Genomic DNA, 24,028 nt, shown 5'->3' with positions numbered 1-24,028 from the left:
GACATACTCACCCGGCCTCCGCTCCCACGCCGTCTCTGCATACTCACCTGGCCATCACTCCTACGCCGCAGCCCCCCGCTGCCTGTATACGAAGATAGAGAAATGTCTCTTCGAACAGACCTCTCTGCCGTTTCTGGGATACATTATATCTGACGCTGGACTGAGGATGGACCCCGAGAAGCTGTCTGCCATTCTCAAATGGCCTCGCCCCGTCGGAGTAAGGACGATACAACAATTTCTCGGATTCACCGATTATTACCGGCAATCTCACTTTTCCGCAATCACAACACCTATTTCTGCTCTCACCCGTAAAGGGACTGCTCCCAAGGATTGGCCTCCAGAGGCTGAAGAGGCCTTTCTGACCCTAAAACGGGCTTTCTCCACGGCTCCGGTCCAGCATCGCCCGGAGAGCAACTGACCTTTTGTGCTCGAGGTGGACTCTTCCTCGACGGGTGCTGGGGCAGTATTGTCCCAGAGATCCGCCTCCAGTCGTCTGCACCCTTGTGGCTTCTTCTCGAAGGCCTTTTCTCCATCCGAGTTTAACTACTCGATCGGCGACCGGGAACTTCTGGCCATCAAGTTGGCCTTGGAGGAGTGGCGTCACCTCCTGGACGGAACTGTCCAACCCTTTGTCATCTTCTCAGATCACAAGAATCTGGCCTATCTCCAGTCTGCCCAGAGACTCAACCTTCGTCAGGCCAGATGGTCCTTGTTTTGACTTCGAGCTCCGTTTCCTTCCCGGCAACAAAAATACCAAAGTCGACGCTCTGTCCAGGGTCTTCCAGCCACACGAAACCACGGAGGAGCCCTCGCATATCACTGACCCCACTAGGATCATCACAGTGGCTCCAGTGAACTTGCTTGCTCCTCCTCCTAGCAAAACCCTTGTGCCTGAGAACCTCAAGCGAAAAGTCCTCCTATGGGGGCACTCCACCAAACTGGCCGGCCATGCCGGGACTAAGACGACCCTGGATCTTATCGCGCGTCACTACTGGTGGTCCACGCTTCGCCAAGATGTACTCGATTTTGTGGCTTCTTGTCCATCCTGTGCAAAAAAACAAAGTGCCACGAAGACCTCCGTCCGGCTTGTTGCTGCCGTTGCCCGTCCCTGCGGTCCCTTGGGAGAACATCGCCATGGATTTCATCACCGACCGACCCTGTTCTTCCGGCTGCACAGTCATCTTGGTGGTGGTGGATCGTTTTTCCAAGATGGCCCACTTCGTCCCTCTGCCCGGTCTCCCCTCGGCTCCGGAGCTGGCCAAAGTCTTCATCCGCCAAATCTTCAGACTCCATGGACTACCTCAACGCATTGTGTCGGATCGAGGGGTTCAGTTTACCTCCAAGTTCTGGCGATCACTTTGTAAGCTCATGAACGTTTTCCTTCACTTCTCCTCGGCCTACCATCCATAGTCCAACGGGCAGGTGGAGCGTACCAACCAGACGTTGACTGGGTACCTACATCATTTCTCCAACGCCCACCAGAACGATTGGGTTGACTTACTTCCCTGGGCAGAGTTTGCTTACAACAACCATGCTGGCGAGTCTTCGGCCAAGTCTCCGTTTTTCATTGTGTTCGGCAGACATCCTGGTGTTCCCCTTCCGATAACCTCTGCCTCCGAGGTACCCGCGGCCAACGCTTTGTCCTCCGAATTTTCCAAGATTTGAGCCAAGACCAACACGTCACTCAAGAAGTCCGCTGATCGGATGAAGAATTATGCCGACAAGAAGAGATTGGATCCTCCACCCTATCGGGCCGGGGACAAGGCCTGGCTCTCGTCCAAATTCATCTGGTTGAAACTGCCCTCCTGTAAGTTGGGGCCACGCTACATCGGTCCATTTGAAATTCTTGGACGTATCAACGAAGTCGCCAACAAATTGAGGTTGCCTGCTTCGCTCCGGGTCCCGAACACCTTCCACGTCTCTCTCCTGAAACCTGTGGTGTTGAATCGCTTCCATTCCATGCCTGATTCCGGTCCTCAGCCGGTGGGTGCCGACGTCTATGAAGTGGAGGACATTATCGCCATGAAAATGGTCAGAGGTAGGACATTTTTTCTTGTTGACTGGAAGGGCTTTGGTCCTGAGGAGAGATCCTGGGAACCTCAGAAGAATATCAATGCTCCCCTTATCCTCAAGAGATTTCTTGCTAATTTCCGGGGAGGGTGGCTTAGGGGAGGAGGTACTGTCACGCCGTGCCGACATACTCACCCGGCCTCCGCTCCCACGCCGTCTCTGCATACGCACCCGGCCATCGCTCCCACGCCATCTCTGCATACTCACCCGGCCATCGCTCCCACACCGCAGCCCCCGCTGCCCGACGGCCACGGCGGTTACCTCTCACAGGTGCGCGGCCGACGGCGTCTCTGCATGCAATGCGCCATAGGCCGCGGCCGCGCCTCCCTTCTGCCTCTTGTGCTCCGGCCGTGCCCTGACCTGGAAGCACCCCCTGACCAATGGCAGACCAGACAGGGGCATATCAGGCCGCTTCCCCCTCAGGGAGGCACCTAATCGTTGTGTTTCCTAGCACACTGGGCCCCGCTTCTTTGTGTGCTCTCTGCAGTCTCACACTCCCGTTCTCCCTGCAGCAGCCTCGCAGTCCTGCTATCAGTCTCCGCTGCTGCACTCCAGTCCTGTCTCCGGTGTTCCTGTTCCATCCTGCTCCAGTCCTGCTGCACTCTAATCCTGTCTCCGGTGTTCCTATTCCATCCTGCTGTCCTACTCCAGTCCTGTCTCCGGTGTTCCTGTTCCATCCTGCTGTCCTACTCCAGTCCTGTCTCCGGTGTTCCTGTTTCATCCTGCTGTCCTACTCCAGTCCTGTCTCCGGTGTTCCTGTTTCATCCTGCTGTCCTACTCCAGTCCTGTCTCCGGTGTTCCTGTTCCATCCTGCTGTCCTACTCCAGTCCTGTCTCCGGTGTTCCTGTTCCATCCTGCTCCAGTCCTTCCGTCCTACCTCCGGTGTTCCAGTTCCATCCTGCGCCAGTCCTTCCGTCCTCCTCTAATCCTATCTCCTGTGTTCCTGCTCCAGCCATCCCTCCACGTTCCAGTCTACTCTCTTACTCCATTCCTGTCTCCTGTGTTCCAGCTCCATCCTGTCATTCACACTTCTGTCCCTCCACGTTCCAGTCTACAGTCTTACTCCACTCCTGTCTCCTGTGTGCCAGCTCTGTTCTGCCCTCTACACTTCAGTCCCACACTCCTACTCCAGTCCATCCTGAGCCGCCCTCTCAGTACCAGCTACTGTGGTACTCGAACCCCTGGGCCTGCTCCTAACGGTCCCTGTATAGGGGTCAGTTCCACCTGGCAGCTCGCCCGGGGCCCCTCGGTGCCACGGCCCAGAGGGTCCACTCCTGAAGATTCCGGCTCCAGACCAGCTATGCTAACAATAATATCCTGATTTCTGTGGAAAGTCATCTTAGGTAGAAATACTGGATCCAATCTCAGAATGATATAATGTTCCTGGATTTTTAAATACGGGTTTTTTTATTGTCTGTACAAGTCCCCTCTAAAACAAAGTGCTGCGGAATATGTTCTCGCTATAAAAATAAAATGATTATTTTATGGAGAAAGCTTGAATTTCCCTTTATGCCTTGCTAATGTTATTGCTACTAGGAAAGCTGTCTTAAGAGATATGGACCTCAAATCTGTCTTGTGTAACAGTTCATATGAGATTTTGCATAAGACTAGACTGAGATCCCATGGAAGCACGGCGCACCAAATTGTGTGTTTAAGCTGGTGGACAGCTTTTACAAGCCTTATAATCCATAAATGATTGCCCTGGAGATAATCAAAACACCCCCTAGAGCTGGTAACAGTACTTTTAGAGTACTGGGTCTTAGGGTACCGTTACACTTAGCGATGCACCAGCGATCCCGACCACGATATGACGCGGTCAGGATCATTGGTGCATCGCTAAGTGGTCGCTAGTGAGCTGCCAAACAGGCAGATCTCACCAGCGACATAGCAGCGGTCGGAGGTCGCTACTCACCTGTCAGACGAGGCGATCAAGACGTCATCCCGCCCACGTCCACGAGTCGCTCGTCGCCACAGCAGGAAGCCCAGCAGGAAGTGGCCGACAAGAAACGGCCCAGGACGTTCTCGCGCGATCAACGATAACCAGCGGGGGAGCCGGTCGGAGGTAAGTATCACACATAGCGATATCGCTAGCAATATCGCTGCTGCGTCACAAAACTAGTGACGTTATAGCGATATTGCTAGCGATATCGCTTAGTGTAACGGGCCCTTTAGCCCTTTGTCACATCCCGATAGAAGAAAGTCTAGGATTAGAGGATTATCTGGGACCAAGGTAATGCAAACTGGATCCTTGTTTTGTGCACAGAATTTCTTCCAGATTATGGTATAGACAGCCAAGTCACTGGCTTCCTATAGCTCTTCATTGTAGAGATGGCTGGTTCTGAAAACCCCTTTGATCTCAGGATCCAGCCTGATAGGTGCAGCATTTCCACATTCTGGTGGTATAATGGACCCTGAGACAAAAGTTTGTGCCTTGTTGGAAGGAGGACATGACCTTTCAAAGACATCCAGTTTAGCAGGGAAAACCAACTTCTCTTGGACCAATGTGGAACTATGAGGCTGTGTGCCCACGTTGCTTTTTTGAAGCGTTTCCGCCGCGTTTTTCCCATGCAATCCTATGGGATTCCGTAGTTGCTGTGCCAATGCTGCGGATTTTTCCGCTGCGGAATCGCATAGCGGTAAAATCCGCAGCATGTCCATTCTTACAGTAGAATCGCGGCGATTCCGCCGCCATAGGATTGCATTGAAACGCTCACTTTACGCATGTGGCTATGCCCACCATGCGTAAAGTGAGCGCTTCATGTGCAGATGGTACCCAGGGTCTGGAGGAGAGGAGACTCTCCTCCAGATCCTGGGTACCATATTCCTGTTAAAAATGGAATTAAAATTAAAAATAGTGATATATTCACCTTCTGGAGGCCCCTGGAGCCTTCCCGCCTTTCATCCACGCTGTCAGCATCTTCCGGTCCCAGTGATGCATTGTGCGAATCACCTGAGATGACGTCGCGGTCTCGCGAGCGTGACATCACAAAGGTTCTTTGCGCAAAGCATCCCTGGGAACGGAACGCCCCGGGAGCACCGCTGAGGAGATCGGGGGGCCGTCGGAAGGTGAGAATAACCGTATTATTTTTAACTTCAATTTTTTTTCATCATTTTTAACTTCAAACTATCTTTTACTACTGATGATGATGCATAGGCAGCATCAATAGTAAAAAGTTGGTCACATTTGTCAAGCACTATGCTTGACAAGGGTGACCAACCTGTCAATCACTTTTCCAAGCGACGCTTCAAATCACTTGGAAAGCGCAAGCATTCCGCAAGCTAAAAATGCTTGCTGTAACGATCAACGTGTGACTGGACACAGCACCTCCAGCAGGGCGAATTTATGGCACACGTGACCCTGGATACACCGCCTCCAGCTAGGCGAATTTAAATAATAATGGAACGTGCAGCCGGATACACCGCCTCCAGCTGGCGAATTTAAGAAGTACACGTAAAACTGGATACCCCGCCTCCAGCTGGCGAATTTAAATAATAAGGGTAAACACAGGGAACAATTACAGTGGTGGGCCCTGCACTAGGGAATGGAGACCTCCTGCACTCCCCTGAGCCAGTGACCCTGCACTCCTCTGAGCCAGTGACCCTGCACTCCTCAACAGTTCCTAAGCCAGTCCGCACCGGGCGCCGATCGGGAACCTAGAAACCCTGACTCACCCTGCACCTAGTCCCTCACTAGGGAATTGGTCGGTGCGGAAACTAATCCCACCACTGTACTAGAACACACATAAGGAAAGTCACAAACAGGGATAAAGAAACACTTAGCTCTCTCTGTGCTAATGCTCCAGCACAGAGTCCACCACCAGAATGCAGCTCTCCTCCTGAAATGCTGCTACCAAGCTCTGTCAGAGCTGCAAGGAAATCCCCTCTGACTACTTCCACAACAGAGCTCAGACCGTGCTTCAAGGAGCTCTCTCCAGCTCCTTCCTCCACCAAGATTGGTTGCAAATGAACAACTATCACCAACTCTGATTGAAACACCTGTGACTCTTTTATAGCAGAGCCAGCAATCACACCTGCATGATAAATGTGCACTTTAACTAAAGTGTAATACCACTAACCACCACCGGGGTAACTTAGACCATACGACACCACGTTTGACCCTAATGGCCATCGGGGGCAATCAACCCACTTTGGCACCAAGCCAAAGGGAAAAAAGTTCACTATATACATTAAATCTGTCAGATCAAACTCAGATCATGACACTTGCAAAACGCTTTTTTTTTTGCGGGAAAACGCATGCGAATTCCGCATGTGTATTACCCGTGGCAGGGAGTTACGGAAATGCTGCGGACATTTCCGCAGCATTTCTGCAATGTGGGCACAGCCTCAGAATCAACGTGCCGTATATACTTGAGTATAAGCCAAGATTTTCAGCCCTTTTTTTTAGGCTGAAAGTGCCCCTCTTGGCTTATACTTGGCTTACCAGGGGGTAAGGAGGGGGAGCGGCAGGAGCCGGTTGCTGTGGGATTATACTCACCCCCTCCTAGCACGGTCTCTGAACTTCCCAGCTTCTCAGATGGTCTTCGGCACCGGCAGCTCTTCCTGTGTTCAGCGGTCACGTGGTACCACTCATTAAAGTAATGAATATGCATGCGATTCCACTCCCATAGGCGTGGAGCGCATATTCAATACTTTAATGAGCGGTACCACGTGACCGCTGAACACTGGAAGGAGGTGCCAGCCCCGGGATGACGGAGAAGCAAGAAGTGCCGAGACCGCGCCAAGAGGGGATGTATGACTGGGGGAGCCATGCGATATTCACCTGTCCCTGTTCCACCGCTGCGCGACGCTTTCTTCTGCGTCCTCTGGCTGTGACATTCAGGTCAGAGGGCGCAATGACGTGTTTAGTGCACGCCCTCTGCCTGAACAGTCACAGCCAGAGGACCCGGAAGACACAGCGGCGCGCTGCGGAACGGGGACAGGTGAATATCGCAAGTGCGACACCGGCACCTGGCCCCCATAGCGCGCCAGTGTCCCCACCTGCTCAGGACACGGGCACCTGGCCCCCAGCAACAAGAGGCGAGTATGTTATTATTTTTTTTTTTTTAATCACAGCAGCAGCATATGGGGCCTATTATTCTATGGAGCATCTTATGGTGCCATCATTAACCTTTTATGCAGCATTATATAGGGCATATTTTAATATGGAGCATCTTATGGGGCACATTATTAACCTTTGCGCAACATTATATAGGACATATTTTTTGTATGAAGCATCTTATGGGGCCCATCATGAACTTTATGGAGCATCTTATGGGGCCCATCATGAACTGTATGGAGCATTATATGGAGCTCCTGATTCAATAAGGATATTCAAAAACATTTAACCTACTGATGTCTCAATTAATTTTACTTTTTTTTGGTATCTATTTTTATTTTTGATATTTACCAGTAGCTGCTTATTTTCCCACCCTAGGTTTATACTCAAGTCAATAAGTTTTCCCAGTTTTTTGTGCCAAAATTAGGGGCCTCGGCTTATACTCGAGTATATACAGTAGATTAGTTCTCTTGGATCTTTCTCAATACTTTCAGAATCAGAGAGAATGGGAAAGGGGGGGGGGGGGGGGGGAGGCATATGCTAGTTCCATATCCCAAGGCTGGAATAAAGTCTATCCCGGTCGAATTGTTCTCCGAGTCCAATGAAAAGAACGCCTTTGTTTTTGTGTTTTTTTTATCGGTCGTCCATGACAGCACCACCTGAGAGAGGGGATCCGCCCTTCAGGAACAGGAAACCTACAGATACAAAAGGGCGGCACCTCTCCCACGCATCAGTTGGTTTCCTGTTCCTAGATGACGGGACTTACTTCAGATCGTCCATCATGGAGTCGCCGAGGGATTCCCAGGCCGGCTGACCGACCCAGGTAGCGAGGGGGGTCTCCTACCTCGGTCAAGCTCGGGTCCCTGGAAGCACCACGGTGGGGCCGGGCAGGTCTCCACGACGGTGGTGAGAGCAGGTGGGAGCCAGGGGTCCGGTGGACAGCCGCCTCCATATTGCCACACCAGGTATGCATGACCTGGGCCCCTCCTGGTGCGCTCTCCCCGTGGCCGCTCTCTCTCTCTCTCCTGGCGTGGCGCCTGGTCGGCGGCGCAGGTCGGCGCGCGTGGGGGCTGTAGCCTGGCCTGAGCCGGGGGGGGCGCCGTGCCTGCTCCTTCTGCACGTCCCCCGCAGGCCTCAGACGGGCGGCGGAAGTGACGCGGCGGAGGGGGCGGGGCCGGCCTCCGGCGCGCGGCGGCCGGGGGAGGACTGGAGCTGGCGGGGGGAGGGTCGCGGGGGGGGGGGGTCCCGGGTGGGGGGTGCGCGCGAGAACCCTGCTGACCCGGGCAAGGAGGCCTTAAAAGGCAGGAGGTGACGCTGCTGGGGTGCTTCTGAAGGCCAGCGATGGATACGACAGAAGCCCCCTTAGAGCAGCTGGACGAGGTGCAGGAGCACCCACAGAAACAGGCCACAGAGAAGCCGCATGCGAGTGGCCAGCAGAAAAAACAGAAACGGACGGGTGAACAAAGCCACAGAAGTTCCTCCAGGCTAAAGGATCCTCCTGCCTCCCTCCGTGATCCGGTACCTGCCTCATCTGCATGGGTAAGAGATCTCCGTGAATGTACCCTGATGCAGTGTTACCTTATGTTTTGTTCACAGGGGAGGAAAGCTACGGGAAAACAGAAGCACAGGGAATGTGCCCTCTGTAGTTGCCCCTTGCCGGACGGCCACCCAAAAAAAGTTGTGTCAGCCATGCGTGAGACAAACGGTAGGGGTGGAAGGGGACGTTGGCCCTGGGGTAGATTGACAGGCCCTTACACTCTCCCCCGTCCATACAGGTAGCGGAAGAAATGCCGGACTTCACCGCAAGCCTGAGGGACATAATCAGGACAGAGATAAAGGCCCTGTCTAAAAAGGATTCCTCTAGGGGAAGAGAATGTAGTTTCTCAGGTTCAGAGTCCTCGACCGCCCTAAGGATCGATGACTCTTCAGATTCCCCGGCCTCCACTTCATCATCTTCAGAGGAAGACTCGAGTCGATTCTGCTTCCCCTTAGACCAGATGGATAAGCTAGTTAAAGCAATAAGGTCCACCATGGGGGTAGCAGATACAAAACCGGAACTTTCAGCTCAGGACGTGATGTTCGGGGGTCTAGATCCCAGGAAGCGGAAGGCCTTTCCATTAAATGATAAAGTTCAGAGCCTAATAGATAGGGAATGGAGGAGACCTGAAAAAAGAGGCTCCTTACCTCCGGCCTTCAAACGGAGGTACCCGTTTGACGACCCAGTGGTAAACAGAAGGGATAAAGCCCCTAAACTGGACGCGGCAGTAGCCAAAGCCTCCAAAAAATCCTCCATTCCCTTCGACGACATGGCCTCCTTAAAAGACCCGTTAGATAAGAAAGCAGACTCCTTTTTGAAGGGAACTTGGGAGATGTCAGCAGGTGCTCTAAGACCAGCGATAGCTGCCACATGTACAGCCAGATCCATGATGGTCTGGCTAGACCAATTGGATTCCCAACTAAAGGACGGAGTGTCAAGAGCTTCTATCAGGAAAACGCTGCCAATCATCCAAAGTGCGGCAGCTTTTTTGGCGGATGCTTCAGCGGACTCTGCGAGGATGGCAGCCAGAACTGCGAGTTTATCTAACGCAGCTCGAAGGGCCCTTTGGTTAAAATGCTGGCCGGGAGATATCCAGGCCAGATCACGGCTCTGCTCCATTCCATGTGAGGGCGAATATCGGTTTGGCCCAGTCTTGGATGAACTCTTAAGAGAAAGCCGGGGATGATAAAAAGAAGTTCCCCAGTCTACCGAATCCTTCCTACAGACGTCCCTTTACCAGGAAAGGCTATTTCCGTAGAAGGCCGTCCAGAGATCAGGGCAGATGGGAGGACAGAAGAAGGAGAGGTACAGGCTTCATGTTCGGAGGAGGGGGGGCATCAAGAAGGTCCAGCACGTGACAATAAAAAACCTCCCCAATGACTAGTTGCCCCAGTAGGGGGGAGACTAGCTGCCTTCTACCCAGCCTGGTCCTTGATTTCCAATAGTAAATGGATACTGGGGGTGAAAGATGCGGGTCTACGCCTAGAATTCGCCCGGGTTCCCCAAGATCGATTTAAGGTCACCCCGCTCAGGTCTTCCACACCAGAACAAGCTGCCCTGGAGGCCGAGGTGCATGATCTCTGCCGTAAGAGGGTCCTGACGGTGGTCCCAGAGGGAGAAACGGGGAAAGGGTTTTACTCCCCCCTGTTCCTGGTCCGCAAACCAGACGGGTCCTTCAGAACTATAATAAACCTTAAATCCCTCAACAAATTCCTGATTATACGGCCGTTTAAGATGGAGACAATTAAATCAACAATAAAATTACTGTTTCAAAACTGTTTTATGGTGGTCTTAGGTTTAAAAGACGCTTACTACCATATTCCCATTCGTGCAGCCCATCAGCGGTTTCTCAGAGTGGCGGTTCAGCTAGATGGGTCAGTCCAATATTTTCAATATGCGGCCCTCCCCTTTGGGGTGGCAGTCGCTCCCCGTGTGTTTACCAAAGTTGTAGCGGAAGTTATGGCCCATCTACGTGAATCGGACATTCTTGTGATCCCCTACTTAGATGACTTCCTGATCGTAGGGAAAACAGCAAAACATTGTCTGGAACAACTACAAAGGGCAATGTCTGCCCTAGAGGGGTTAGGATGGCTGCTTAAAATTAAAAAGTCTCGGTTACAGCCGGTGAGAGTCCAACAGTTCTTGGGCCTGATCCTAGACTCTGAGAAACAGGAATGCCGTCTGCCCCCGGAGAAGCTTGTTCGCCTACACTATCAGGTCCTGAACGCTTGCAATAACCCTACCATGTCCCTCAGGAAAGCCATGTCCCTTCTGGGTTCCCTCTCGTCCTGTATCCCGGCAGTCCAGTGGGCACAGTTTCATACAAGAAAACTGCAGGGCGAGGTTTTAAGGCATCAGAGAGTCCTTGGGGGTTACTTGGAGGGTCAGCTAACCTTGTCCCGAAACACAATGGAGTCCCTAGAGTGGTGACTAGTCAAAGATAATTTATCCAAAGGGGTCCCCTGGGAGTATGACATATCCCGCATAATCACCACGGATGCTAGCCCTTCCGGTTGGGGGGCCCATATGGGTGAGATTCTGGTACAGGGCCTATGGGAGCATCATCAGATAGAAATGTCATCTAATCTGAAAGAGTTGACAGCGGTAGAGCAGGCCGCTAAGGAGCTACTTGTGTATCTACAGGGCCATCATGTGCGAGTGTTCTCCGACAATCAGGTCACCGTGGCTTATATCAACCACCAAGGCGGGACTCGTTCCAAACCCCTGATGAATGTGGCAGAACGGTTGTTCCGGCTAGCAGAGCAGCATTTTCAATCTTTAACAGCTCTACATATAAAAGGGAAGGAAAATATCACAGCAGATTTCCTAAGCCGCAATCCACTAAAACAAGGAGAATGGTCCCTAAGCACCTCGATCTTCGACCTGATTGTACAAAGATGGGGACAACCAGAGGTAGACCTCTTCGCTACCAGGGAAAACAGAAAATTAAAACAATTTTGCTCCCTAAATCCCAGAGAGAACCCCCTGGCGGTAGATGCCTTTCTGATAAAGTGGGACTTCGGGCTAGCATACGCCTTCCCTCCCCTATCGCTACTACCCCTGGTGATGAAGAAAATCAGGAGCGACAAAGCAAGGGTGATCGTTATCGCTCCATTTTGGCCCAGGAGGGCTTGGTTTTCTTGCCTCAGGACCATGTCAGTGTCCGACCCTTGGGTCCTTCCGGACATCCCGGATCTCCTATCCCAGGGCCCAGTGTTCCATCCTCAGGTGGCTCGCCTACATCTGACGGCGTGGAGTTTGAACGGACACTACTGAGAGAAAAAAGCTTCTCCCCAGACCTGATTAGCACCCTACTTAAAACTAGAAAAGTCATCACCACCAAAATTTGTCAGAATTTGGAAAAAATTCCTGCAGAACTCTGGAGTGGTTGCTGGCGCTTCAGTACCTGTAAACCAAATCTTAGAGTTTCTTCAGAAAGGTCTGGATATGGGGCTCTCCACTAGTACCCTTAAAGTACAAGTATCAGCCTTGGGGGCCCTCTTTAGCTGCAACATCGCGGGTAATTACTGGATCAGTAGATTCATTAAGGCAGCAGGTAGATCCAGGCCAATAGCAAAGGATAGATTCATGCCGTGGGACTTGAACCTAGTCCTCACGGCTATGACAGAAGCCTCATTCGAACCTATCTCATTAGCTTCCATAAAAAACCTGTCCCTCAAAGTAGCCTTCCTGGTAGCTCTAACCTCAGCTCGTAGGGCAAGCGACATCCAGGCATAATCTAGACGTCCTCCTTATATACAGTTCAAGGACGATAGGGTAATACTCAGACCTGATCCGGCATATTTACCTAAGGTAGTTTCCAGCTTTCATAGGACACAGGAGATAGTCCTTCCATCTTTCCTCCCTAATCCAGCTAATGAGAAGGAAGAGAAGCTTCACACCTTGGATGTTAGGAAATGCCTCATAGAATATCTGGCAGTTACCGATCCCTGGAAAAAAGATAATGCTCTGTTTGTCTCTCATCATGGCCCTAGGAAAGGTTGTAGAGCGTCAAAAAGTACACTAGCCAGGTGGGCCGAAAGGTCAGAAGTGTCCATTGACCAGATATGTAAGGCGGCTACTTGGTCCTCTCTGAGCACCTTTTATAGTCATTATAGGCTAGACTTGGGTGCTTCCACAGACCTCTCTTTTGGTATAAGGGTACTGCAGGCTGTAGTCCCTCCCTAAATAGTTTTACTCTCTGTAATTCTCTCAGGTGGTGCTGTCATGGACGACCGATAAAGTCTTAGTTACTCACCGGTTAACTGTGTTTTTCGGAGTCCATGACAGCACCCGTATATTCCCTCCCTTTAGTTTAAATTTGGGTGTGCACTTCTTCCTCTTGTATGTACACTGGTAAGGAATAGTTGCGTAAAAGTACTGTATATAAATTTTGCCATTAACCATTGTGGTCCTCTTGTGCTCTGTAATCCAACTGAAGCGTGGGAGAGGTGCCGCCCTTTTGTATCTGTAGGTTTCCTGTTCCTGAAGGGCGGATCCCCTCTTCAAGGTGGTGCTGTCATGGACTCCGAAAAACACCGTTAACCGGTGAGTAACTAAGACTTTCTCTGGAGTCAAACAAGTCTATTACTGGGAAGCCCCAGCATTGTATTAACTGGTGAAAAACTTCCCTGTTCAGGGTCCACTCTGATGGTTGAATCGTCTCTCTGCTTAGAAAATCTGCTACTTGATTTTTTGATCCTTTTAGGTGAACCGCTGAGATTGGCTAGACAGTATTTCCTCCCTAAATAAATATTTCTTCAGATATGGCCTGAAGACGACGATATTTCCGCCCTCCTTGATGAAGAAGGAAAGAGACTGCAGTGGAGTTGTCTGAAAATAATCTGACGTGTTGGTCTTTGAGACGTGCTTGGCATCTCCGTAACATCTCTCACACTGCACAGAGTTCTCTGTAATCTGAAAGTCTGTTGTGTATTGAGGTGGGCCATGTACCTTGAAGATATTGAGTCTCTGTGGGCCCCCAACCACTGCGGCTAGCGTCTGTAGTGACATTTACATATGGTGAGATAATCCATGGTTTCCTTTTTGGAATGGTAAACTAAGTTAGAGATTCTTTTCCTCTAATAATCCTATCTTGCCGTCTAGACTGGCTAGATATGCTCATACTCTGGGGCGCGCCTGTAGGCAGAGTCTTTTGCTCGAAGCCAGAGAAACCAAGAAAAGACCTGCTCACAGTCCGCCCAGAAACAAACATGTTCCTCATCATGGAGACAGAAAGAGACAGACCATGTGCTTTGGGGTGGCCTGTGGGCAGGTCTCTTCTTGGATTCTATGGCCTAAAGCATGGAAATAAAACTCTGCCTACAGTCCCGCCCCAGAGCACAAGCATTTCATTAACTGAAAACTTCTAACACTGATTACACAAGAACCAGAAGACAGGTTTCATTTTAATCAGGGTAACAACGCCAACATGACAATTCCTCTAATTTACTTAGTAAAATCCTTCTGACAGGTACACTTTAAGCAATTTAAATAGCATTGCTCACCTTGCTTCTATTCATCAGATCATAATAGACCCATATTCTGCCAATCAAACCATCCAGTAGGGTCCTGCAGTTCACGCTGGAACGCACACGGCTTTGAAGATACATCATGTCTCTGTGACATATGCTTTCCATGCAAGACGAAATGCTAGAGGTGGCTGGTACTTGTGGATCGGAAGCCGCGTCATCATGGAATGCACGCCGGCCAGGAGTTCCTCAAGAAGTGCCCTGCTTGGGCATGCTTTTGTACCCAGCAGCAGGAAATCTAGAGCTCCCTACAGAGGAATACGACTATCCCCAGGAACACCCAGCTCAAGTGTATACTGAGGGACCCCTTCCAGAGCTATCAGCCTGGCTCTGTCACATGAGGAAGGAAGGTATGGAACACCCCCCCCCTCCACGAAAAAAAAAAAAAAAAAAAACTCCCAGAGACCTCAATTAGCAAGTGCTTATTTTTTCGCGTCAAGCATATGTCCCCGATAGGGACAGGAAAAACTCTGGTGGGTGGATGTGGTAAGAGGCTATTTGACCTCTTTTTTATTTCCTACCAAGAATAGGAAGGACTACCTCCTGGTGGAGATGTCAGAAGGGAAGTCCTGGAAAATGTGCTTGCAAGAGACATGCCGGCTATAGCCACACACACACAGCCACAGAGAGTGCCGGATATAGCCATAGACACACACAGCCACAGACACACACAGCCACAGAGAGTGCCAGCTATAGCCACACACACAGACAGCCACAGAGAGTGCCGGCTATAGCAAGACACACACACAGCCACAGAAAGTGCCGGCTATAGCCACACAGAGTGCCGGCTATAGCCACACACACACAGCCACAGAGAGTGCCGGCTATAGCCACAGACACACACAGCCACAGAGAGTGCCGGCTATAGCCACACACACACACACAGCCACAGAGAGTGCCGGCTATAACCACACACACAGCCGCAGAAAGTGCCGGCTATAGCCACACAGAGTGCCGGCTATAGCCACACAGAGTGCCGGCTACAGCCACACAGAGTGCCGGCTACAGCCACACAGAGTGCCGGCTATAGCCACACACACACAGCGTGCCGGCTGTAGCCACACACACACAGCCACAGAGAGTGCCGGCTGTAGCCACACACACACGGCCACAGAGAGTGCCGGCTATAGCCACACACACACGGCCACAGAGAGTGCCGGCTATAGCCACACACACACGGCCACAGAGAGTGCCGGCTATAGCCACACACACACGGCCACAGAGAGTGCCGGCTATAGCCACACACACACGGCCACAGAGAGTGCCGGCTATAGCCACACACACACACAGCCACAGAGAGTGCCGGCTATAGCTACACACACACACAGCCACAGAGAGTGCCGGCTATAGCCACACGCACACACAGCCACAGAGAGTGCCGGCTATAGCCACACGCACACACAGCCACAGAGAGTGCCGGCTATAGCCACACACACACACAGCCACAGAGAGTGCCGGCTATAGCCACACACACACACAGCCACAGAGAGTGCCGTCTATAGCCACACACACACAGCCACAGAGAGTGCCGTCTATAGCCACACACACACAGCCACAGAGAGTGCCGTCTATAGCCACACACACACAGCCACAGAGAGTGCCGTCTATAGCCACACACACACAGCCACACAGAGTGCCGTCTATAGCCACACACACACAGTCACACAGAGTGCCGTCTATAGCCACACACACACAGTCACACAGAGTGCCGGCTATAGCCACACACACACAGTCACACAGAGTGCCGGCTATAGCCACACACACACACAGCCACAGAGAGTGCCGGCTATAGCCACACACACACAGCCACAGAGAGTGCCGGCTATAGCCCCACACACACAGCCACAGAGAGTGCCGTTTATAGCCACACACACACAGCCACAGAGAGGGCCGGCTATAGCCACAAACACACAGTCACACAGAGTGCCGGCTGTAGCCACACACACAGGCACACAGAGTGCCAGCTATAGCCACACACACACACAGCACAGCCACAGAGAGTTCCGGCTATCGCCACACACAAACACAGCCACAGAGAGTGCCGGCTATCGCCACACACAAACACAGCCACAGAGAGTGCCGGCTATCGCCACACACAAACACAGCCACAGAGAGTGCTGGCTATAGCCACACACAAACACAGCCACAGAGAGTGCCGGCTATAGCCACACACAAACACAGCCACAGAGAGTGCCGGCTATAGCCAAACACAAACACAGCCACAGAGAGTGCCGGCTATAGCCACACACAAACACAGCCACAGAGAGTGCCGGCTATAGCCACACACAAACACAGCCACAGAGAGTGCCGGCTATAGCCACACACAAACACAGCCACAGAGAGTGCCGGCTATAGCCACACACACACAGCCACAGAGAGTGCCGGCTATAGCCACACACACACAGCCACAGAGAGTGCCGGCTATAGCCACACACACACAGCCACAGAGAGTGCCGGCTATAGCCACACACACACAGCCACAGAGAGTGCCGGCTATAGCCACACTCACACAGCCACAGAGAGTGCCGGCTATAGCCACACACACACAGCCACAGAGAGTGCCGGCTATAGCCACACACACAGCCACAGAGAGTGCCGGCTATAGCCACACACACACAGCCACAGAGAGTGCCGGCTATAGCCACACACACACAGCCACAGAGAGTGCCGGCTATAGCCACACACACACACACAGCCACAGAGTGCCGGCTATAGCCACACACACAGCCACAGAGAGTGCCGGCTATAGCCACACAAAGCCACAGAGAGTGCCGGCTATAGCCACACACACAGCACAGCCATAGAGAGTTCCGGCTATCGCCACACACACAGCCACAGACAGTGCCGGCTATAGCCACACACACACACACAGTCACAGACAGTGCCGGCTATAGACACACACAGCCACAGAGAGTGCCGGCTATAGCCACACACACAGCCACAGAGAGGGCCGGCTATAGCCACACACACAGCCACAGAGAGGGCCGGCTATAGCCACAAACACACAGAGTGCCGGCTGTAGCCACACACACAGGCACACAGAGTGCCGGCTATAGCCACACACAGGCACACAGAGTGCCGGCTATAGCCACACACACAGGCACACAGAGTGCCGGCTATAGCCACACACACAGGCACACAGAGTGCCGGCTATAGCCACACACACACAGGCACACAGAGTGCCGGCTATAGCCACACACACACAGGCACACAGAGTGCCGGCTATAGCCACACACACACAGGCACACAGAGTGCCGGCTATAGCCACACACACACAGGCACACAGAGTGCCGGCTATAGCCACACACACACAGGCACACAGAGTGCCGGCTATAGCCACACACACACAGCCACACAGAGTGCCGGCTATAGCCACACACACACAGCCACAGAGAGTGCCGGCTATAGCCACACACACACAGCCACAGAGAGTGCCAGCTATAGCCACACACACACAGCCACAGAGTGTGCCGGCTATAGCCACACACACACAGCCACAGAGAGTGCCGGCTATAGCCACACACACACAGCCACACAGAGTGCCGGCTATAGCCACACACACAGGCACACAGAGTGCCGGCTATAGCCACACACACACACAGCACAGCCACAGAGAGTTCCGGCTATCGCCACACACACAGCCACAGACAGTGCCGGCTATAGCCACACACACAGCCACAGACAGTGCCGGCTATAGCCACACACACAGTCACAGACAGTGCCGGCTATAGCCACACACACAGTCACAGACAGTGCCGGCTATAGCCACACACACAGTCACAGACAGTGCCGGCTATAGCCACACACACAGTCACAGACAGTGCCGGCTATAGCCACACACACAGTCACAGACAGTGCCGGCTATAGCCACACACACAGTCACAGACAGTGCCGGCTATAGCCACACACACAGTCACAGACAGTGCCGGCTATAGCCACACACACAGTCACAGACAGTGCCGGCTATAGCCACACACACAGTCACAGACAGTGCCGGCTATAGCCACACACACAGTCACAGACAGTGCCGGCTATAGCCACACACACAGTCACAGACAGTGCCGGCTATAGCCACACACACAGTCACAGACAGTGCCGGCTATAGCCACACACACAGTCACAGACAGTGCCGGCTATAGCCACACACACAGTCACAGACAGTGCCGGCTATAGCCACACACACAGTCACAGACAGTGCCGGCTATAGCCACACACACAGTCACAGACAGTGCCGGCTATAGCCACACACACACACAGTCACAGACAGTGCCGGCTATAGCCACACACACACACAGCCACAGAGAGTGCCGGCTATAGCCACACACACACACAGCCACAGAGAGTGCCGGCTATAGCCACAAACACACAGTCGCACAGAGTGCCGGCTGTAGGCACACAGAGTGCCGGCTATAGCCCCAAACACCCACACAGAGTGCCGGCTATAGCCACACACACCCACACAGCACAGCCACAGACAGTGCCGGCTATAGCCACACACACAGGCACACAGAGTGCCGGCTATAGCCACACACACACACAGTCACAGACAGTGCCGGCTATAGCCACACACACACACACACAGTCACAGACAGTGCCGGCTATAGCCACACACACAGTCACAGACAGTGCCGGCTATAGCCACACACACACACAGTCACAGACAGTGCCAGCTATAGACACACACAGCCACAGAGAGTGCCGGCTATAGCCACACACACAGCCACAGAGAGTGCCGGCTATAGCCACACACACAGGCACACAGAGTGCCGGCTATAGCCACACACACAGGCACACAGAGTGCCGGCTATAGCCACACACACAGGCACACAGAGTGCCGGCTATAGCCACACACACAGGCACACAGAGTGCCGGCTATAGCCACACACACAGGCACACAGAGTGCCGGCTATAGCCACACACACAGGCACACAGAGTGCCGGCTATAGCCACACACACACACACACAGTCACAGACAGTGCCGGCTATAGCCACACACACACACACACACACACAGTCACAGACAGTGCCAGCTATAGACACACACAGCCACAGAGAGTGCCGGCTATAGCTACAAACACACAGTCACAGACGGTGCCGGCTGTAGACACAAACACACACACAGCACACTCACACAGAGTGCCGGCTATAGCCACACACACAGTCACAGAGAGTGTCGGCTATAGCCACACACACACACAGTCACAGACAGTGCCAGCTACAGACACACACAGCCACAGAGAGTGCCGGCTATAGCTACAAACACACAGTCACAGACAGTGCCGGCTGTAGCCACAAACACACACACAGCACACTCACACAGAGTGCCGGCTATAGCCACACACACACACACAATCACAGACACTGCCAGCTATAGCCACAGAGAAGCTTCCTGCCCTTCATATAGATAGTCACCTCCAAGAAACACAGGAGCAGGTCCTACAGCCAGCAGGGCTGCTATTGCAAAAACACATGGGCAGGCAGCACACAGTGATGCCAAGTAATGGGCACAACGTCATATTTCCAGTCCTATCTGTGCTCACACAACATTAGGGGAACCGCAGTCACTTACCAGGGGAATTCAACCAATAGAAGGAGAAAATGCGAAATCCTAGTGCTCAAAAGGACCTTTCATGATGTCATGACCATGTGACCCGTCACTTGTGTAGGTGGAGCCAGACTTCACACAGTCTAAAAATGTCTTTGTGACTGAGAGGATAATACAAGTTTGTCCTCTTCATGATCACGACACAGCTCTGGAGTCTGCACATATATATACACAGCTCTGCACTGTATGCTATATATATATACACACAGCTCTGCACTGTATGCTATATATATATACACAGCTCTGCACTGTATGCTATATATATACACAGCTCTGCACTGTATGCCATATATATATACACAGCTCTGCACTGTATGCTATATATATACACAGCTCTGCACTGTATGCCATATATATATATATATACACAGCTCTGCACTGTATGCCATATATATATACACAGCTCTGCACTGTATGCTATATATATATACACAGCTCTGCACTGTATGCCATATATATATACACAGCTCTGCACTGTATGCTATATATATATACACAGCTCTGCACTGTATGCCATATATATATACACAGCTCTGCACTGTATGCCATATATATATACACAGCTCTGCACTGTATGCTATATATATATACACAGCTCTGCACTGTATGCCATATATATATACACAGCTCTGCACTGTATGCTATATATATACACAGCTCTGCACTGTATGCTATATATATATACACAGCTCTGCACTGTATGCCATATATATATACACAGCTCTGCACTGTATGCTATATATATACACAGCTCTGCACTGTATGCCATATATATATACACAGCTCTGCACTGTATGCCATATATATATACACAGCTCTGCACTGTATGCCATATATATATACACAGCTCTGCACTGTATGCCATATATATATACACAGCTCTGCACTGTATGCCATATATATATACACAGCTCTGCACTGTATGCCATATATATATACACAGCTCTGCACTGTATGCCATATATATATACACAGCTCTGCACTGTATGCCATATATATATACACAGCTCTGCACTGTATGCCATATATATATACACAGCTCTGCACTGTATGCCATATATATATACACAGCTCTGCACTGTATGCCATATATATATACACAGCTCTGCACTGTATGCTATATATATACACAGCTCTGCACTGTATGCCATATATATATATACAGCTCTGCACTGTATGCCATATATATATATATACACAGCTCTGCACTGTATGCCATATATATATACACAGCTCTGCACTGTATGCCATATATATATACACAGCTCTGCACTGTATGCCATATATATATACACAGCTCTGCACTGTATGCTATATATATATATATACACAGCTCTGCACTGTATGCTATATATATACACACAGCTCTGCACTGTATGCCATATATATACACACAGCTCTGCACTGTATGCCATATATATATACACAGCTCTGCACTGTATGCCATATATATATACACAGCTCTGCACTGTATGCCATATATATATACACAGCTCTGCACTGTATGCTATATATATACACAGCTCTGCACTGTATGCCATATATATATACACAGCTCTGCACTGTATGCCATATATATATACACAGCTCTGCACTGTATGCTATATATATACACACAGCTCTGCACTGTATGCCATATATATATACACAGCTCTGCACTGTATGCCATATATATATATATACACAGCTCTGCACTGTATGCTATATATATACACACAGCTCTGCACTGTATGCCATATATATACACACAGCTCTGCACTGTATGCCATATATATATATACACAGCTCTGCACTGTATGCCATATATATATATATACACAGCTCTGCACTGTATGCCATATATATATATATATATATATATACACAGCTCTGCACTGTATGCTATATATATATATATATATATACAGCTCTGCACTGTATGCCATATATATATATACACAGCTCTGCACTGTATGCCATATATATATATACACAGCTCTGCACTGTATGCCATATATATATACACAGCTCTGCACTGTATGCCATATATATATATACACAGCTCTGCACTGTATGCCATATATATATATACAGCTCTGCACTGTATGCCATATATATATACACAGCTCTGCACTGTATGCCATATATATATACACACAGCTCTGCACTGTATGCCATATATATATATATATATATACACAGCTCTGCACTGTATGCTATATATATACACAGCTCTGCACTGTATGCCATATATATATACACAGCTCTGCACTGTATGCCTTATATATATACACAGCTCTGCACTGTATGCCATATATATATATATATATACACACAGCTCTGCACTGTATGCCATATATATATACACAGCTCTGCACTGTATGCTATATATATACACACAGCTCTGCACTGTATGCTATATATATATACACAGCTCTGCACTGTATGCCATATATATATATACACAGCTCTGCACTGTATGCCATATATATATACACAGCTCTGCACTGTATGCCATATATATATATACACACAGCTCTGCACTGTATGCCATATATATATATATATATATATATACACACAGCTCTGCACTGTATGCCATATATATATATACACAGCTCTGCACTGTATGCCATATATATATATATACACAGCTCTGCACTGTATGCCATATATATATACACAGCTCTGCACTGTATGCCATATATATATATATATACACAGCTCTGCACTGTATGCCATATATATATACAGCTCTGCACTGTATGCCATATATATATATACACACAGCTCTGCACTGTATGCCACATATATATATATATACAGCTCTGCACTGTATGCCATATATATATACACACAGCTCTGCACTGTATGCCATATATATATATATATATATATATATATATATACACAGCTCTGCACTGTATGCCATATATATATATATATATACACAGCTCTGCACTGTATGCCATATATATATACAGCTCTGCACTGTATGCCATATATATATACACAGCTCTGCACTGTATGCCATATATATATATACACACAGCTCTGCACTGTATGCCATATATATATATATATATATATATATATACACACACAGCTCTGCACTGTATGCCATATATATATACACAGCTCTGCACTGTGTGCCATATATATATATATACACAGCTCTGCACTGTATGCCATATATATATACACAGCTCTGCACTGTATGCCATATATATATATATATACACAGCTCTGCACTGTATGCCATATATATATATACAGCTCTGCACTGTATGCCATATATATATACACACAGCTCTGCACTGTATGCCATATATATATATATATATATATACACAGCTCTGCACTGTATGCCATATATATATACACAGCTCTGCACTGTATGCCATATATATATACACAGCTCTGCACTGTATGCCATATATATATATATATATACACACAGCTCTGCACTGTATGCCATATATATATACACAGCTCTGCACTGTATGCCATATATATATACACAGCTCTGCACTGTATGCTATATATATATACACAGCTCTGCACTGTATGCCATATATATATACACAGCTCTGCACTGTATGCTATATATATACACAGCTCTGCACTGTATGCCATATATATATACACAGCTCTGCACTGTATGCCATATATATATACACAGCTCTGCACTGTATGCCATATATATATACACAGCTCTGCACTGTATGCTATATATATACACACAGCTCTGCACTGTATGCCATATATATATACACAGCTCTGCACTGTATGCCATATATATATATATATATACACAGCTCTGCACTGTATGCTATATATATACACACAGCTCTGCACTGTATGCCATATATATACACACAGCTCTGCACTGTATGCCATATATATATATACACAGCTCTGCACTGTATGCCATATATATATATATACACAGCTCTGCACTGTATGCCATATATATATATATATATATATACACAGCTCTGCACTGTATGCTATATATATATATATACAGCTCTGCACTGTATGCCATATATATATATATACACAGCTCTGCACTGTATGCCACATATATATATACACAGCTCTGCACTGTATGCCATATATATATACACAGCTCTGCACTGTATGCCATATATATATATACACAGCTCTGCACTGTATGCCATATATATATATATACAGCTCTGCACTGTATGCCATATATATATACACAGCTCTGCACTGTATGCCAT

At 49.5% G+C, this 24,028-nt stretch overlaps 1 protein-coding gene across 4 annotated transcripts in view; it reads right to left on the bottom strand.

Annotated features, from left to right (window-relative positions):
- The window catches only part of PARL (presenilin associated rhomboid like), a 126,726-nt gene extending 106,832 nt beyond the window's left edge, over window positions 1–19,894 (bottom strand). The window contains exon 1 of one of the 4 annotated variants that reach the window (XM_073561044.1): window positions 19,764–19,894. The gene's annotated coding sequence lies outside the window, so the exon portion shown is untranslated. Of the gene's footprint in view, window positions 1–14,170; window positions 14,554–19,606; window positions 19,636–19,763 lie in introns of those variants that run through there. The other 3 variants (XM_073561041.1, XM_073561043.1, XM_073561042.1) reach the window with 3 other exon arrangements.
- Between the last annotated feature and the right edge of the window lie 4,134 nt (window positions 19,895–24,028).

This window comes from Dendrobates tinctorius, unplaced genomic scaffold, assembly GCF_039654945.1.
Source record: "Dendrobates tinctorius isolate UK_male_01 unplaced genomic scaffold, ASM3965494v1 ptg000312l, whole genome shotgun sequence".
Lineage (NCBI taxonomy): Eukaryota > Metazoa > Chordata > Amphibia > Anura > Dendrobatidae > Dendrobates > Dendrobates tinctorius.
The sequence above is the reverse complement of the archived record's forward strand: the minus strand, read 5'-3'. Positions and strand labels throughout refer to the sequence as shown.